General features: G+C 47.3%; 1 protein-coding gene and 1 long non-coding RNA gene across 3 annotated transcripts in view; one reads left to right on the top strand and one right to left on the bottom strand.

The window, feature by feature from the left end:
- Positions 1-17456, top strand: part of Myo1d (myosin ID) — a 309366-nt gene that overhangs the window by 280236 nt on the left and 11674 nt on the right.
- LOC124981168 (uncharacterized) lies at positions 268-16414 on the bottom strand. Of its 2 annotated transcripts, none has more exons than XR_007107931.1 (3): positions 15982-16414; positions 2901-3060; positions 268-969 (listed from the first exon to the last, which is right to left on the bottom strand). It is a non-coding gene; the product is annotated as an uncharacterized LOC124981168 (long non-coding RNA). The 2 variants fall into 2 exon arrangements; XR_007107932.1 differs by having other exon boundaries at positions 268-965.

Genomic DNA, 17456 nt, shown 5'->3' with positions numbered 1-17456 from the left:
TATGCACAGTTGAAAACCTCTTTCAGTCTCAGAGCTGGTGAAGGAACTTAGTTTGAACAGATTTTTAATCAATTAAAATAGAAGGCTTAGGCGATTTGAAGAACAAAGAATTTTGGGCTGCGGTGTAGCTCAATGGTAGAGCACTTACTTAGCATGCAAAAGGCCCTGGGTTCCATCCCCAACACCACACCAAAAAAAAAAAAAAAAAAAAAAAAAGAACTTGATACTGTCTAAAATTATATAAACATATATATAAGGGGAGAAAGAAGTTCTTATAGGGTCTAGAACAATATTGAACTAATATTATTGAGGCCTACTACATACTGGGCTAGTAGTGGAGATCAATAGTGAACAAAACCCAGAATCTGCCAGGGAGTTTCCTCTGGTGAGGAAGATAGCTGTTCCAACCCAAGGCAATGGGCACAGTATGTAATAGGGCACATATGTCGAAGGAACAGTTAACTCTGTCTTGGGGATTAGGAAAGGCCCCACTGTGATGCTGATAATGAGAAGCAAATAATAGCTGTTGGTCTGGAAAAGGGACAGAGAGTCAGGTTCTAGACTGGAAACAGCGCATTACAGAAGTCTAAAGGCAGAAGCATCATGGCAGACAGGTGCAAGCTGATGAACCAACAGACCAGTAGGCGAATGGTCCCCAGGGAAAGGTAGGTGGGTGTGTGCAGGGGAGAAGAGAGAGGCAGAGGAGTGGGGGAAGCACACGCTCTGGTTTCTCCTGGGCAGAGTGACAGTCTCTGCTTTAGCTGTTGATCCTGAAGTGAGGCTCCAGGCAGGCCAGGAGCTTCTTTCTTCCATAGCATCGAGAGTCCAGGACAGTGGCTTCCTTTTATTCAAATTAGAAAACTGGAGCTGGGTGTGGTGGCACAGGCCGGTAATCCCAGCAACTCGGCAGGCTAAGGCAGGTGGATCACAAGTTCAAGGCCAGCCTCAGCAACTTAGCAAGATCCCTGTCTCAAAATAAAAGATAAAAAGGGCTGAGACTGTATTTGGGTTCAGTTCTAAGAATGAGAGAGAGAAGGAAGGAAGGAAGGAAGGAAGGAAGGAAGGAAGGGAGGGAGGGAGGGAGGGAGGGAAATTGGAGAGAAATTGGAGAGGGGATCCTCAGGAAGCTGTATGGACCGAGCCCACAGATTGTCTCTCTGCCCCAGACCTGATGATTCTGAGGCAAAGAAATCTGGATCCTGAACACAGAAATAAATCTTCCTTTCTAGCCGCGTTCTGGATGTGTCCCCAACCTAGAGCAGGTGATCAGATGCACAGTTCTGATACCATACTATACCCACCCCCCAGGAAAAAAATCTCTTGACATCATCTGAAGAAACAAAGAATTTTAGAAATCACCTGCCTAGAAACATCAAGTAATACGAGAACTCAAACCACAGCAGCTGCTTCCACAGCTGCATGCCATGCGTTGGCCTGGATCAGGCAGTTAGTGGGGCTAAAAATAACGAGGGAACATAGAAACTCTGCAGGATCAGGTCTCTCAATGAGCCAGGCACAGAAATCCGTGTAAGGGAGCAGGAGGGAGGGGAGGCTTGTTCTGGGCCGCCGGATGAGGGGCCAGGGGAATATCAACCTGGCAGCTGAAGAATTAATACCCAGAGCCTGCAGTTGGCCACCCGTATGAATTGACTGAACCTCCAGCTACCCATTTTACAGATAGAGGAAAAAGCACATTGGCCCCTGGCCTCTTTGACACTGAGAATTCCTAGTCTGGGCTACAATCCAGGTTCAGTTGACAGCCTAAGGAAAACAAAAGTAGCAAAATGTAGAAATAAGTAACTTCACTGTTTCCATCCTGTGCCTGAGCTTGTTAGAAGGGTGAGTAAGGGACTCTCCACTGAGAAGCAGTTCCGGTTTTAACTGTGAAACTGAAATAAGCTTTCTTACCAATGGAGGAAAAAGTGAGGTGACTCCAGAAGGAAGCAAGCTTCACTAACAACAAAAGCAAGAGGACTTTTTTTTTTTTTTTTATTGTGGGAAATTTTAAAAGAAATATATATATAGATAGATAGATAGATAGATAGATAGATAGATCTCCATGCACACACACGCACACAGTATGTTGAGCCCCAGAGGAAATAGATATGCTTTGCCATAGCATCAATACTTTTTTTGGCAGGGGGGGGGGGGGCGGGGGGGAATGCATTTTTCTCGTAAGAAAAACTGACCCCATGGAGTCGTAACTCCATGGTCACCATCATGATAGTAACAGCACATGCTTAGTGAGCTCCTTTTTTGGTGTGGGGGCTGGGTACCAGGGATTGAACTCAGGGGCACTTGACCACTGAGCCACATCCCAGCCCTATTTTGTATTTTATTTAGAGACAGGGTCTCACTGACTTGCTTAGCACCTTGCTTTTGCTGAGGCTGGCTTTGAACTCCCGATCCTCCTGCCTCAGCCTCCCAAGTTGCTGGGATTACAGGTGTGCACCCCTGCGCCCCTCCGGCTGTGAGCTCCTTCTAATGCTCCTTCTAATGATCCTGTGCTGGGGATCATTCTCTTTTTTTTTAATCTTCAGAAGATCTGCATAAGGGTGATTCTACTGCCATCCCCTGCTCATGGTCCAGGATGCTGAGGCAGGGGAGGTTAGGAAATTTGCCCCAGGGCTCATAGTTTGTCTGAGAGGAAGTCAGGACTTGCCCCCAATCAGTGTCACTCCATAGCTGGCTCTCTGGACTGCCAGTGCCTCGGGTAGCATTTTGCTGGGAAGACTGAATGGGACATTTTTCTGGTCTCCTGAGCTCCTGTGAGAGTTTCTCATTCATATTACACTCTTTCATCTCTGTGCTATTTCACACTTTTCCCCTCTCCCTTCCTCCCATAAATGATACGAGTGTTCCCTGAATTGGAAACATGACCTTTGCCACTACCTACCTACCTGATCTTGGAGGTTGCCAACTCTGCAGGCCTGGTTCCTCGTTGGTGGGATGATGTTGTTGGGTTATAACCAAGGTCCACTTCCATGCTGAATGCTTCCTTTCTCTTTCCCTTCCTCCTCTTCTGGCCACTAGTGAGCCCTGGTCCTCCCCATCTTCTTCCTGTGGCAGGTAGGTAGACACAGTGGCATTACAGTGGCAGTGCTGCATAGGAGGCTGGGAACACACTAAGATAGTTAGGAGACAGGCAGGCAGTGTGATGTTGCTCCATGGGACACACAGGCCCACTGGGCCCTTTTCACAAGGGGACCAGAAATAAATCTTGGTTTTGCAGCCTCTCTCTTTTCCTGTTTTCCTGTTCTCCACATCATACGGGCCTCATGCACCAGGTCACCCAGCTCCCTCGGACCCCTCCCTATCTTGGTATCACTTCTCACTGCCTTGCATCCTGTACCCTTAGAACTCTGCTGTCTAGCTGGGCACAGTGGCGCATGCCTGTAACCCAGCTTAGGAGACTGAGGCAGGATCACAAGTTCAAGGTCAGCCTCAGCAACTTAGTGAGGCCCTAAATAAAATATTAAAAAGGATTGGAGATGTGGCTCAGTGGTTAAGTGCCCCTGGGTTCAGTCCCTGGTACAAAAAAAAAAAAAAAAAAAAAAAAAAAAAACACTCTGCCCAGTCTATTTAGAAGACTATGCCTCTTGTTTTCCTAATGTGCTCCCCAAATATCTCTTCCAGGCCTTATAATGCTTTAACTCATTTTAGGTCCTAAAATTTAAGGACTTCAAAAGAATAGAATAGTTTGGGACAAAAATTTTCTATTCTGACCACCAGTGAAGGACCCGTTTTTGGTGAAAAGGCTTCCCAACTCTGAGCTCATCAATAGGTGGTAGTATCAGCCTGCAGTGGTGGGTTGGGTGTAGGAATGGTAAGAGGGTGTTAGAGCATTTACTTGACACCTTTATCATGCTTAGTTAATTCTTCCTTTAACCACAGAACATAAAATTACTTGCTCCCGGAGGATGCATGAATTTTATTGTATATGAATATTTGAAGTATTTCAGAGAAACAAATTTGTTTAATCCAGCTTGGCTGGTTGGAATTATATGGACCCAGAAGTAACTACAGCCCATGTCCCAGCAAACTGATATTTGCCAAGTCGCTGTCAATTATTGGTCATTAATTTCACTATTTGTACTTAAGCATTCCCTAAAACTCTGACTGCCAGCGGCAGGAGGGATTTTTATGTGAGGAATTGAAATTCGTCTTGTTTTGAATTCCTCAGAGTTCTCAGCAATTTGATCATGACCGTGTGGGAATGCGGGGGCCTTTGTCCCACGTGCCCACCTCTAAAGGAAAAGCGCTTTACCACCGCAGTGCTCATTTATACTACGCTACGCATTGCAGGGCCTTCTCCCTAATTTAGGTGTGTTTCTAAGGAGTAGGTTGGTTGTCATGGCTTACAAAGAACTCCTTCACTGTCAGGATGCAAGAATACTGAAGTAGGCAGCCGAGGGAGGCACAGGCCATCTGTCCCCCAGGGAGGGGTCTTTAGGAAGTAAGTAGCCTTCTGGCCAGAATGTTTGCCAAACTCAAGTCAAACCAAAGGTCAGTTCCTTTCACAAGTACCAGTGCTTGAATTCTAAGCTTCCAAATGGAGGTCTGGTCTTGTAGGTGAGCCCACTGAAAGCTGGTGTGTTGTTATTAGTCCTTCATAAACAAAAGGGCCTAATTCCCTGCCCTGTGTTCATCAGTCTGTCCATTCCCTGTTCATCTTCACCCACTGCCATTCCAAATACCACCTGCAAGGAAGATGAACTCTGCCAGCCCTCTTTGAAGATAAGGTTTGAATTTTGCAATGCAGGAACAGTAACCGTCTACACTTATTTTTATCCAGAACTTTCCTGCCCATGGCTGTGGCTTCAAGGCCTGGCTGCTCTGCCCTGGCTTACCACAGAGAGCATTTGGAACTCTTGGAATAGACACAGCATCTGTTTAGATAGCAAGAACCAATACTAGCAGTTAGGTGACACTCCAGACAGACCCAGTGGCCTCTTATGCCTGGGAATCCCGCAGCCGCAGAGACAGAGCAGCGGGGAGACAGCTCCCCACCAGCCCACACCAGCCTGTCCCATGCCTATTATTCACCAGCATGCCTCTTTATTATCTTACAAAGCATGATGCTGCAGACCTAGAAGAGATGTGTCATAAAGATGAGACTTTTCCTGGTGGGTAGAAAGGCATATGTCCCTGCCCACAATATGCTATGCGCTGAGTTTTCAAAAACTCCCCAGCCACACCCCTTGGCTCTTTGTTTGACTTCATAGCAAGGCATTTGTGCCAACAGGATGTTTCTGGGCTCAATTCCTGTGGCCTGGAGGAAGCTGAGCCTAGAAGGCCACTGCGGACTTCGCCTGTGCACAGCAGCAGGGACCATCACCTGGCTGCCTGTGCATACTGGTCCCATTGTGGGCTCACCAGTACAGAGACGACTGACACCAGAGCAGTTCCTCCAGCTTTTTCCCTGTCCATGCTGAAATAGTTTGAGAGAGAATATCATGAGGTTGAGCTTCTGAGTTAAAAAAAAAAAAAAAAAAAAAAAATGCACAGATTGATTTTCTTTTTCTGGAGCAGGAATCCGAGCAGGAAAATGTCACGTGAGTCAGCTGCTGCAGGATGGTTCCCGTGGGCCTCCAGTCTTAAGGGCTTCCACTAATCCCGTTTCACATGTCTGCGGGGTAGCCCTTTCTCCTGCCTTTCCTTTTAACTATTTCCAACTAGGATATATATTCCTGGCTTTAAAAAAAAGAAAAAGAGTCAGCCTGCTATTTGCCCAAATCTTCCATTTCTTTATGTTTTGTCATATACCATCATATTCCCTTAACTGACCCAAATCCAAACCCCGCTTCTCCTTCAGCAACCCAGTGAGCTCATCAATATGCCAGCAGATGATCTAAACCCCCAATCATCACCTTCTCCATCTAGAAAGACAAAACCCCTGGGAAGGCGGGAGGGGGTCGGCAGAGGCGCTGTGAATGATGCACAGCCCGAGTGAGCGTGGAGCGGCCTCGGCGGCCTCCTCGGTGGGCGTGCGTGTGTTTGAGCACATATTTTCCACCCACGGCAGCAGCACCCCGCTCCTCTTGGGCCAGCAGCGGCGGTGGCATTTTAATGTCAGCTGGAATCGCAGGGACCACGTTGCCATGGCGACCACGGAGCTGCGGAGCTAAAAGCAGCAGCCTCGGCCGGCGCCGCCTCCCCACCACAGCCCACCCTGGGCGGCGGGCAAGGATCCTCTTTGTCTCGCTCAGGCTCCCCCTCCCCCTCCGCCGCCCTCTCCCAGCCCCCTCTCCTTTGTCGCCCCCGCCTTGCGGAGCTCTGCTCCCCTGCAGGTGCAGGGGCTCCCGGAGCACTGCGGGCGAGGGTGAGGCGAGGTGCCACGCAGCGCGCAGGGACCGCACCGCGTCGCCAACCGCCACCGCCCCGCCAGCCGACTGGGCCTGATGACTGATGCCCGGACCCAGGCCGCGCTTGAAATCAATCTCTTAAAAGGATTAAGGGTTGGTTGAAGCTCCCGGCAGGCGCTTTTCTAACCTCACCTGGCCATCCACCCCTTGGCTCACTGTCCGGCACGTTGGCCATGCATGGCCCCTGTGTCTAACCTGGTGTGAAGGCCCCAGGTGGAAGTCCCCTCTGGTCCCCTGCCTAGGCTGCCATCTTGCACATGACTGCTCCCTGCAGTGGGAAGTGGAGCAAGAAGTCAGGACAACAGTGGAAGGATCCAAAAATTCCCTGCTGATCCCCCATCCCCCTTTCCTCTTCACCTGGTGAGAATGAGCAGAGGGAGGTGATCCTTAGGAGTAGCTGGCCTCTGCTTTGGGCAGAGCTGGGGAGCCCTAGGCAGCCCCATCTTAGCCCTGGCTTGCTGATTCTTTCCCCAGGCAAAAAACTGTGGTCACTTACCTCAGCTGACCTCAGGGTGCTCATCCACAACCTGAGTTTTTCATCTATATGGAATTGCTATCCCCATATCAGAATTTCCAGGGCTTCTGGATTTGAACTCTTGATTGGGGGCGGTGGGGGGGTGGGGTTTGCAGGGCTTGTTGTGTAAGCAAACTGTGCTGCTGTTAGCATTCACCCTGGCCTGGAAAGGAAGGGTACTGGAGGATGGAGCCACAGTGATGACCCCAACCCATAACCTTTCTCCTGCCTTTCCTTTGCCACATAGCAAGCAATTTTGTTGTTGTTGTGTTTGGTACTGGAGACCGAACCACTTTACCACTGAGCTCTATCCCCAGCCCTTTTTATTTTTTGAGACAGGATTGCTGAGACTGGCCTCAAACTTGCCATCCTCCTGCCTCAGCCTGCAGAGTTGCTGGGATTACAGGTGTGCACCACCAAACCTGATTTAGCAAGTTATTCTAAAGCACTGACTTCAAATGTCAGATTAGCTCATATTCTTGCTGATGCTCTCTTCTTTTAAAAATGTCAGAAAGAAAACAGGTTTATGCCACTCTATTTGAGTGTCCACAAAAAAAGAACACAACATGGTCTAATTAAAATTTTAAAAAATTCTCTAGGCAGGGACTATATCCAACACACAAATAGGCTTTTGGTTTAACAGTATACTTTGGAAGGACTTCTTCTATGTTCTGAAAGTTAAACCTGATATTCAAAGGATAAAACTCTGATTAGCAGCCAGAAATCTTGGACTGCTCCTGTCGTGTTTCTGAGTCAGTGACTCTCCAGTGTCTTCTTGCTTCCATAACATACCATGTGCCCATTGCTACCATTCCTACATCAGAAATAAAAGCTCTGCCTTTAAAATGGTTAAAGAATGGGATTTTAGCTTTAAAGTCACCCCCGAAAATATGTTTATGTACATATTTTGTGTATATTTACACAGAGTAATCTGGACTGATACACAGTAAACTGAGATGTGGTTGCTTGATAGGAGGGAAACCGAGGCCAGAGAATAGGAGTGGGAGGAAAATGTATTCTCCCTCTCCCTATATATCTGCCCTGGTATTTGTGAATATTATACCATATGCATTTTTTTCACGGTGCTGGGGATTGAACCCAGAGGTGCTTTACTGCTGAGCCACATCCTTGGCCCTTTTAATTTTTTATTTAGAGACAGGGTCTCTCCAAGTTACTTAGGGCCTTGCTAAGTGGCTGAAGCTGGCCTCAAACTTGCGATCCTCCTGTCTCTGTCTCCCAAGTCGCTGGACTTACAAGCATGCACCACCACACCTGGCTATTACTCATTTTTAAAAACCAAAGCATTTTTAGTATCACTTCTTCAAGAAAGAAAGAAGACTCAGTTAGGTCCCTCCTCATGTGATTCCAGTGCATTCTGTGCTGTTCCCTTCGAGAGCTCTTCACAGAATTATGCATAAATGGTGATGAGTGTGTAACTTGTGTTTATATTAAAAGTTTTCCAAACCAAACTGTAGGCCGCATGAGGGCAGGAACAAGGCCTGTCTTTTTACTTCACAAGGGCTGGCACATGGGTAAGAATTAGTAAATGTCTGTTGAAGGAAGAGAAGTAGACAGGAGGAGGCAGGGCCCCAGGGTGGCAGGAGGGCTGCCCTCTGCAGTGTCCTCCTGAGTTCAGTGACCTCAGGGGCTCCATCCCCCTTCATAAAGTACCTCTCTAAAGGTTCTCTGAATAATTTTTATGCCTGTTCTCTCTAGTCTATATCTGAAAATCATCAGAACAAACAGTTTGATTGATCAATGATATTGTACATATAATGTCCCACTCTTGGTTTTGCTGTCCCTGTTTTCGGTTACCTAAGGTCAACTGCAGTCCAAAAATATTAAATGGAAAATTCCAGAAATAACATCCTATAAGTTTTAAATAAATTTCATTACAGTACATTGTTAGAATTGTTCTATTTTATTGTTATTGTGTGTCTCTTAACTGTGCCAAATTTGTGAATTAAATCTGATCATAATAAGCATGTACACAGACCCAAAAAATGTCTGCATTGGATTCAGTCCTGTCCAGTTTCAGGCACCCTTTGGGGGTCTTGGAATGTATCCCTAGTGGATAAGGGGGGACTGCTGTAAGGGAACCCGGCCAACTGCTAAGCCAGTTTGCAGGCAGGTAATTGGGGCATTCATCTGAGGCAAAGCCAAGCAGCTTTTCTCCCATCGTTCCCCAGGAAGGTGATGCTTTGACAGTCTGCAGCAGAGGCCTTAGTGGCCAGACAAGTGAAGCAGCCTCTGTGGGTGGGGCTGACCCCTTTCAGAGCCACTGTTTTTCAGGAGCTTCTCAAGTAATCCTAATGCATAATCAACAGACACAGAGACAAGAGGAAGTAGGAAGTAGGAATACTTAGACTCACCAAACCCAGATATTTGATTTCAGCTCCAAAGCTGAAGCTAATACACTGTAGGCAGGGCAGCAGTTGACAGGGTTATTTGCTTCAGCCTACTTCACATTGTTTTGGGACTGTTCATAGAACCTCTTTCCCTTAAAAGCCCCAGGGTCTCCTATGACAGCCATTTAGCACAGACATGCTACTGTCTAATCAGGACACATACCATTTTTCAGACTTGCCCAGGCAGCAGTGACCTAAATATTACTCAGGGTGTCTGACATCCAGCCCTAGAGAAAGAGTGTATTTGGTTTGATTGTTCTCATGCTAATGAAGTTAAACTGGAATCCCCATCAGGATGGTTGAATCATTTGGTGCTATGAAGTAGTTCTTCACATAGAAAACAGTGGTGTACAGTTTTTATTGAATTATCACTTTCCAGTAGAATCAGTTATGCGCCTACTCAGTCTCATTTGTTGTACCATATTTAATAAATATACGAAATAAAGTGAGCAGGAAGGGAGGGGATAGCAGAAGCGGCCCCACCCATTCACGACAGCCAGTGATAGTTCAATAACGAAAATGTGAGGGACCCATGAACAAATCAGCTGCATAGCGGGCATAGTGAGTGTGGTGGCAGCTCGTTCTACTGGATCCCCCAGATAACCCCGCAGGCAGCACTAGGGTCCGCAGTAAAGCCACTAAAGCTGTCAACACACACAGCAGGGAAACCTGCCTCAGCTGCCCACCAAGGGGTCAGCTGCAGTCACCTTCTACTAGAAGTATGTCTGCACTCAAGGTCACACCAAATTTGGCAAGAAGCCACATGGGGACACTTCACATTGAAATCTCCCTGGAGACTGGGGACAGGCAAATGAAGGTTACTCTTGGGTTCTTAAATCAAGTTAATGATCATGGAGAAAATGGCAATTCTTCATGGTGGGCAGGAAAAGCACAAATGTGGCCTGAGAAAACCCACACTTTGAGTTCCAGCCAGCCATCTCCAGCCCAGGTCCAAACAACCCATTTCTGGAAACTTAAAATAAAAAATAAGAGGGCAGTCGGATGGACTTGCATCTCCGCGGGGCCTCTGATGTGTCCACCAGTGCCAGCATGGTGACTTCTGTGATGTGGGATTCCTGAGCAAGGACTGGACCCCACCACAGGCCCATGTCTCATTATAGGGCCAGAAATAGATGCCCCCTCCCAGGAAAGGGGAAGTCTAAGGCCGCATGGAATGTTTCGACTGTTGGAATATTGTTCTGCTCTGCCTGACAAGATTACTGAGTTCTCAGTTCTGTAGCAGAGGCATTGAGTAAGAGTCTGAAAATTGATGCATTATGTACTCACTTAAAATAGCAAATGCAGAATAGAAAAAGCAGAACTGGGAGGCAGTGTGCAGAACATATTGATAGAAAAGCCTGCCTTGCCTGTCATTTCCAGCATGTAAGTGTGGATCGGAGCAGGGGGTAGATTTTTCCATCAAAGGCGTCGGTGTGGTGGAGGCGCCTTTACCCCAGTGAGACGAGGGCACAGTTTTTAGCTGACATAACTGAGTGCAAATCCTTCTGTTCTCAAACAGGTGTAGAAAGTGGACAATTTGTTTATTTTCATCTCAATGTTCTGGGGTTGGTTTATGAGATCCTCGCTTCTGTTTTAACCTCTTTGAATTCCCCTCAGTACAAAAAATCCCTAGTTCCTTGCTACCCAATCAAATATGCTTCACCATGGGTGACAGCATGGTTCAGTGGCAGTAAGGTGGAAACTGTATAAAAAGAACTGTGTTGTGAGTCCTGAGAAGCGAGCGCCATTGTCAGCTTAAATAGGACTTAAAATATCCAACAACAGGGATTGGGGTTGTTGTGACTTAGTGGCTGAGCACTCAACAGGCACATGTGAGGCATTGGGTTCCATCCTTCGCACCACATAAAAATAAATAAATGTACTGTGTCCATATACAACTAAAAAAAAAAAAAAATTTAAATACCCAAAGGCAAGCTAAAAGGGCCTTCTTGAAGCACATCTTTCTACCAGAACAGTCCTCAGAGGTGGCCTGGTTGGATCCTGAGAGGCTACACGTGGTCAGGGAAGAGGCTTTGAGAGGTGAGTACAGGGTCCTTTCACCCTTAGACACTTGGCCAGCCTCTCTACCCAGGAACCTCCCTCGCTAAAGCAGTTCACCCCGTGGACAGTCACTGGTGAGACGCACGCTGGGTGCCAGGCACTGCACTAGCCAGCACACTTATTTTCTCCTTTCACTCTCACCAAAACCCTTCGTAAGAGAGTCATCACTAATTACCCCAGTTAAGGAAACTGAGTTTAAAAGGATTAATTGTCCAGAGCCATACAGCTGGATTTAGTCCTGGACCAGCTGATTCCGAACCTGGGGTTCTGCCCACTGGGCACCCACTGTGTCCTCTTCTTACTAAGCAGCATTCCCAGAAATCATACAACCTAGAAGTCCCCTGTCCCCATCTCTTCCTGCTGCCAGCTGGAACATCCAACACTCAGATGTGTTATATTTAAAGTTCCGAAACTTAGTATCTGAGAGAAAGCACTTTCTCTAGGCCCAGCCAGCAGTTTGATGTGTTCACAACCCCTAAATGGTGACTTAATCTAACCATAATTCACTCATTTTCCACCGGCCAGTTTCCAAATTCTTACAAATCACCACAATTTTAAGTTATTCACTTAGACCTTCCTCTCGACTTTTTCTTCTCCTCCTCCTCCTTCATAATTGCACTATTTCTCCTAGAAATTGTGCTTTCAAAAAGTTTGGACATTTCCAGACAAGGATCACTGGAAAGAATAGCAGAGAAAGTGTAAATACAAAACAACATTGAATAAAAAGTTAGAAATGTTAAGGGGTTTGGGAGGGAGGACAGGGCGGGCCGGCAGGCAGGTGGCTGGAGGCAGAGTGGCGCAGGTAGGGCCCCACTTGCCATTTCAACACTCAGTTCCCAAATTCCAGACTTTTCATTTGCTATCACTTAATATATCATAGCACTACTCTAACACTGTGAATACCAACTTTAGCGTATAATTTGCTTGTGAAATTGGTTCTGTTAAACAGTGTTGGTATGTGGCTCCCATCGTGGAGCGCACATCTTCACACTTACCTGATGCCTGTAAGGGCGAGCGCTTGAGCTCTGTGCACTCCTGGGTCTGCTGAAGGCACAGAGAACTCCTTTGGACTTTTCAGAGGACGTCAGACTCAACACTGTCCCAAATCAAACTCATTCTCTCTCTCTCTAGCTCCTTCTCCACCACTCAAGCTGAAAACCCGGGGACAGGATGGGCGCCCCTTTTTATCACACTGTCAGTCGCCAGGTACCCCCACCACAGCGGCTCTGAGTCAGCCGTCTTTGCCCCTTAACGCTTTCTTCCAGGATGCTGTTTCTGGTCTTCCTGCCTTAAAACCCCTCCATCCATCCATCTTTCACATCACCTGCTTCATCTCTATCAATTTCCTGTGCTGACTCTTTCATTAAGTGCCCCCTGTGTGCCAGATGCTCTTTTAGACACAGGGGATACTGACAAGGTCCCCCAACCATGGGGCTTCCTCTCGGGTGACGGGGAGTTAGAGGAAAAGAGGTAATGAACCAGCCAAAGGCCAAGCCCATGCAGATCGCAGTAAGTGTACTGAAGGAGACAAAGGGTTCTCCGTTTTCTCTCCTCAGGAGTTTTGAAGGTTGCCCACTGGCTGTAGAATCAAACCTAGTTTCTCCTCCTGTCACCTCCTCCCCGGTTGGTCTCATCTCCCACCACGCTTTCCCAAACACGCTTGAACTCTGATCTCCAGGTCTTCACTATCATTCAGGGTCCCTGAAATGCTGCCCCCTCATCTCGGATTTGTGGTCCAAGTCTTCCTCATCCTCCAAGGGCAGTCCATCACCTCTCGTCTGTCAGGTCTTGGTGCTCCCTGTGGGCAGGAGGCCAAACTGGGCTCCAGGCAGGAATGATGCCCTCAGCTAGAACTTGAGGGACATCATTGGTGGAAGGAGCAAACTGAATGGGCAGGCAAGCTGGACCAGGGGCTGAACACCCACTCCTATGGCTGTGACGTCATCTGTGTGCAGGGAGAGAAATGAGGGCCATCCTGGCCCAGGGTGTGAGGGCTGAGTTTACTGGCAAGATTTGTCTGCCTATCAGAGCCCCTGGCAGCAGGAGAGACCCAGGCACTTCTCAGTAGGCTCTGTAGACCTCCACGGCCCCGCCCATCACAACCCACATGCTGGTGTTCACCCCACATGGTGAAGCGTCTGCCTCCCTCTCCAGACTGAGCTTCTTGGAAGCAGAGGCTGTTTGATTATCTTGTGTCACAGAGCCATAGCTGCAGACGTTCCATGCAGAACAGGTTTTAAAACAATGCCTAAGAACTCCTGAGCTCATGGCAGACTTCCTCTTCTTAGTTCCCAGCCCTGTTCAAAAAGGCTATCCTACAGCCCTGAATGGATAGAAATAATCAATCTTACATGTGCCTCCTTTGGTTGACTCTTTTCAATATCCCTGTCCCCGTATGTTTGTGTGTGGATATGACCTGCTTTAAATGTTCGATTCTCGGATGGCAGAGACGAGGATCCTGTTAGCTTCTCTGACCAGTGACCTCTGGCCACTGACAAACATAAGCCCAGCTGCTTCTTGATGATGGTGAGCTGAACGAGAAAATGTGCACTGGTGCTCCTGACAAGCCACTAAGAGTCATCTGTTTAGAGAAAGGTGTGGGTGCTGGTCAGACTCCATCTCTCTTATTTAGTACCTTCATTAACAACGTGAACAGAAAATAAACACCCATGTGCACAGATGGTGCTGACTGTTGGAGGTGCTATGAACAGAAGTGTCAAGAGAGGAGAAATAGAAATGTAAGCAGGAAACAGAAAAGACGTCAAAAAAAAAAAAAAAAAAAAAAACCACAGCAAAGGGGGAAAATCTCAGACATAAAATAAAGCCCTAAAGACATCAGTGCAAGACGCATCAGGAGATGAGAAGTTGAAGGGAGGGGGAGGCAAACGAGGGGTGCAGGAGAGGGCAGAAGAGGTTGCTGTCCGTGGACCCCAGGACTTTTGAGCCTACTGCCATCTCGGGGGAGAAGAGCCACCATCAGGGCACCCACAGAGGTGCCCAGGACCCCCCAGCAGCGATGCCCAGCTACTGCCCCATTTGTGGTGTGGTTGGATTTTGTTTGGTTTGGTGTTTTTGTTCCTTCTGGTCCTATGTTCTTTTTTCACATTTAAAGGAACCGTGGGTATAGTCTTGGTTCTTCGGTTGGATTTTAAGAGGTTTCATTGCCCCTGGCGTAAAGCATTGATTTGGACACCTTAGGAGGGACCAAGGAGTGAGCTTTTAAAGGGTTCAGATTAATAAGGGGCATGTTCTCACCACCTCCATTTCTGATGTTGGTGGCAGGGAAATAAATCAGAGGCACGTGGCAGCCACCAGGTCACTCAGGCACACAGAGGCCCTCTGCAGCACACAGGGACCCTGCACTGGTCCACCTTGCTAGGTGAGGGTGGCCGAGGCACAATACACAGGGACATTCAACTCATGAAAACAGTAACCAGGAGTCTTCGTGGAGCAATGGCCTTCCTCAGGGACTCCAACTGGAAAGTCCAGACACACGTGCCCTGGGGTGCAGATTCTCCAAGCACTGGGAGCGCACCCCTTCCTGTGACAGCTGGCATCGTCCATGCCTGGAAACATCAGTGTCTTTGGGCCTGATGGAGCCCAAGGAGTGAACAGAGCAAGTCCCAGGAAGAGAAATATAGAATGGTAAGAGGGCCTTGGTGGGGTCTAGGTCGTGGGTCAGAATGTCCAAACCTGAGCACTATTGCAGCAGATGCAAAGTGCTTTTTCCTGTGACTCATGCGTGCCTGGGGTTAACAAATTCCATGCCGCAGAGGCGACACTCCACGCCAGGCTAGAACAGCATTTCAGCGCGGGGACCAAATGGAATGGAGGTTAAAAGTGTCATTCGAGGCAGACACCCTGGGTGCAGGCCCTGCCTCACCATCTTCCAGCTGTGAAAAGTTACTTGACCTTTCTAAGCTGCTACTTCCTCATCTATAAAGGGAGCGTAATGACAGTGCCTCATAATGACAGCCTTGGGAAGGATTAAATGAGATGACGCATGTAAAATGTTTGATACAGTGCCTACTCCATGGTAGATTCTTAATAAATGGATGATGATTTTCAAAGCCTGCTCCCAACCCAAGACCCACTAACAGCTGCACAAGGCACGCAGCAGCCCCAACCCTGCAAACAGCTAAGCGACCCCTGGAAATACCTGCCCATGCTATGTCACATATTGCTGAGAAATTTGCATAGAGCCACTGCTCGTTTCCTTTAAGCCTCAGGTCATAAAGATGACAACATGTTCACTGATATAATTCCTGGACTTCTCTGACCTTGCACATATGTTTCCAAAAGCCATGAGTCCTACTGGGGACACAGCACTTGCCCAGCACACACGGGGCCCTTGTACTGGGTCTAGTACTTGGTCCCTAGTACTGCAAAAAAAAAATATATATATATATATATATTTTTTTTAATGTTGTTATTTCCTTGAGAAATGAGGAGGTAGCACTGAATCCACTGAAGTTTGGGTTTACAGAGAAGAGTAGCAATTCATTTTGTAAAAGGATTCCAGTTACAAAGGCATCCCTTGAATAGTGTCCCTAGTGCCTCTTAATATGTTTTAACCACACATGTAAACAGTCCCTTGAGAGGAGCGAAGAACCAGTAGCACACACGTCCTCACCTGACCTCCGTGGGCTCCGGGCCTGGCCTCGTACCGGGACTCGCTTCCAATCACCCTCCTTTGAAGATGCCTGAGGCTCGCCTCGTCTTCTGGTTGGTGTCTTGTGTTGAAGTAGCTGGCTGCTTGTTTAATGGTGTCATGTTTTAAAAATTAATTCTTTCGCAGAATGGATTCCTGATGGGGCATGAAGAACGCTCAGTGCCCCCTAGCAGAGCGCAGGGAGGGAGCACAGCGAGGATGACATGGCCCAGTGCTGAGTCTCCAGTCCCGTCTCTGTTATGTGACTCTGGGCAGGTCCTGAGCTTCTGTGGGCCCCATTTCCTCTTCTGAAAGTGGAACTTGCCTTATGTTGTAATGAGGACTTCATGAACTGATGTTTGTAAAGTCCCTTGTTACTTCTCTGCTGTTTGTCTTAGTCTGCTGAGGCTGCTGTTATGAAATACCATAGATCAGGAGACAACAGAAGTGAATTTTCTTACCTTGTAGACATTATAGATCAAAATTCAGTGTGGTCAGGTTTTGGTGAGAGCCTGGTAGGCTGCGGGTTGCCGGCCTCTGTGTTCTTCTGCAGTTGGGAGGAGGAGAGCACTGTCTAGCTGATATGTCTTTTATCATCGAAGATCCCACTCTTGGGGCTGGTCGTAGAGAGAGTACACAGTGTGCACAAGGTCCTGAATTTGAACCCCAGTACCACACACACATACACACATACACACACATACACACACACACACACACACACACACACACACACAGACCTTATTCCCAAATATAGTCCTTCTGGGAGCTAGGGCTTCAGCATTTGAATTTGGGAGGATCACAATTCATCCCATAGCATTACTGTTATTATAGTTTCCTTTTATTCAATTTATATTTTTATTGCATTACAGAGTGAAAATGGTTTCTGCATGATATTAATTTTTAGATTCTTATCAAACTCTTCTGTGGTATATAGTATCTCTTCTATGTGTGCTTTAATAGAAGGTGTGGTCTCTAATTGTTGAATGTAGTTAATAGACAAGTACCCACGTAAACTAGTTTAACCCGGTTGTTCAAATCTGTGTCCTTTTAATATTGTCTACTGATATTTTGAGCAAGACACACACAGGAACACACACACACACACACACATGCACATGCACGTGCACTCACAAGAGAGGATGCTCTTGGTAAAGAAAATTATCTAATGAACTTTTTTTCCCAGCAGTGCTTTCTACCAGCTTTTTTTTGGGGGGCAGGGGTCATGGCAGAGTATAAGGGATTGAACCCAGGGGCACTTTATCATGGAGACACATCCTCACCTTTATTTTTTATTTTGAGACAGGGTCTCTTCAAGTTGCTGAGACTGGCTTTGAGATCCTTCTGCCTCAGCCTCCAGAGTCACTGGAATTATAGGTGCAAGCCACCACACCTGGTTTGCCAGCTTTCTGGGACTAACATTTGATTCCTATGTCTTACTCCATCTCTTTTTAACT

The sequence above is a fragment of the Sciurus carolinensis genome, chromosome 3 (assembly GCF_902686445.1).
Source record: "Sciurus carolinensis chromosome 3, mSciCar1.2, whole genome shotgun sequence".
In the NCBI taxonomy this organism is placed as follows: domain Eukaryota; kingdom Metazoa; phylum Chordata; class Mammalia; order Rodentia; family Sciuridae; genus Sciurus; species Sciurus carolinensis.
The sequence above is the reverse complement of the archived record's forward strand: the minus strand, read 5'-3'. Positions and strand labels throughout refer to the sequence as shown.